The sequence below is a fragment of the Cricetulus griseus genome (assembly GCF_003668045.3).
Source record: "Cricetulus griseus strain 17A/GY chromosome 1 unlocalized genomic scaffold, alternate assembly CriGri-PICRH-1.0 chr1_1, whole genome shotgun sequence".
Taxonomy (NCBI): domain Eukaryota; kingdom Metazoa; phylum Chordata; class Mammalia; order Rodentia; family Cricetidae; genus Cricetulus; species Cricetulus griseus.
The window spans coordinates 5,733,414-5,734,244 of NW_023276807.1; positions in this window are offsets into that span (position 1 = coordinate 5,733,414).

Below are 831 nucleotides of genomic sequence, written 5' to 3' on the forward strand. Positions count from 1 at the left end.
TGCTGCTCTTCCAGACAACCTCAGTTCTCTTCCCAGCACCACTGTCAGGCTGCTCTCAACTTCCTGTGTCCTGGGGATCTGGCGCCCTTTTCTGGCCTCCACTGCGCACACGTGTCACACGCACGCGCACTCGTGTGCACATACACACACACTCACGCACACACACACACACACACACACGTAAATAAAATAAAATAAGTCTTTAAAATAATAATAATAATAAAATGCATAACACAGCATCACCATTTTAATTTAGAATAACTCAAACATATCAAAGACAAAAGTAAATGGATAACTTTATAATCTTAAGAGTAAGGAAGTATGTTCTATGCATAATACAAAAATTTAAAACCATGTGAGAAGCTCACATGCAAACTCAAACTATGTAAATATAGAAACCTGTGTGTATGCCAAGAACGAAGCAAGCAAACAAAAACCTCAAAGTTAAAATTTAACTGAATTCATCAAATTCTGGGGGTTTAAATCCCATCTATTTGTTCAAAGTTTTTCAAGGGTAACTGCAGCCAAATATCTGAGTGGTTGGATTGTGTTCTTCCAGAAGCCTTGTTTATATCCTACTCCCAGCCCCTGCAAATGTGACCATATATGGAAGAGGGTCTTCAAAGTTGTAATCAAGTTGAGATTTAGCCATACTGGATTGGAATGGGCACAAATCCACAAGTGAATGTCCTTAGAAGAGAAAATACAACATCACATACATGATCATACACACACACACACACACACACACACACACACACACACACACACACACAGTGGTGGTTGAGGGGGAAAGACCATGGAAAGAGGACTGTAGAAGCCAGAACAGTT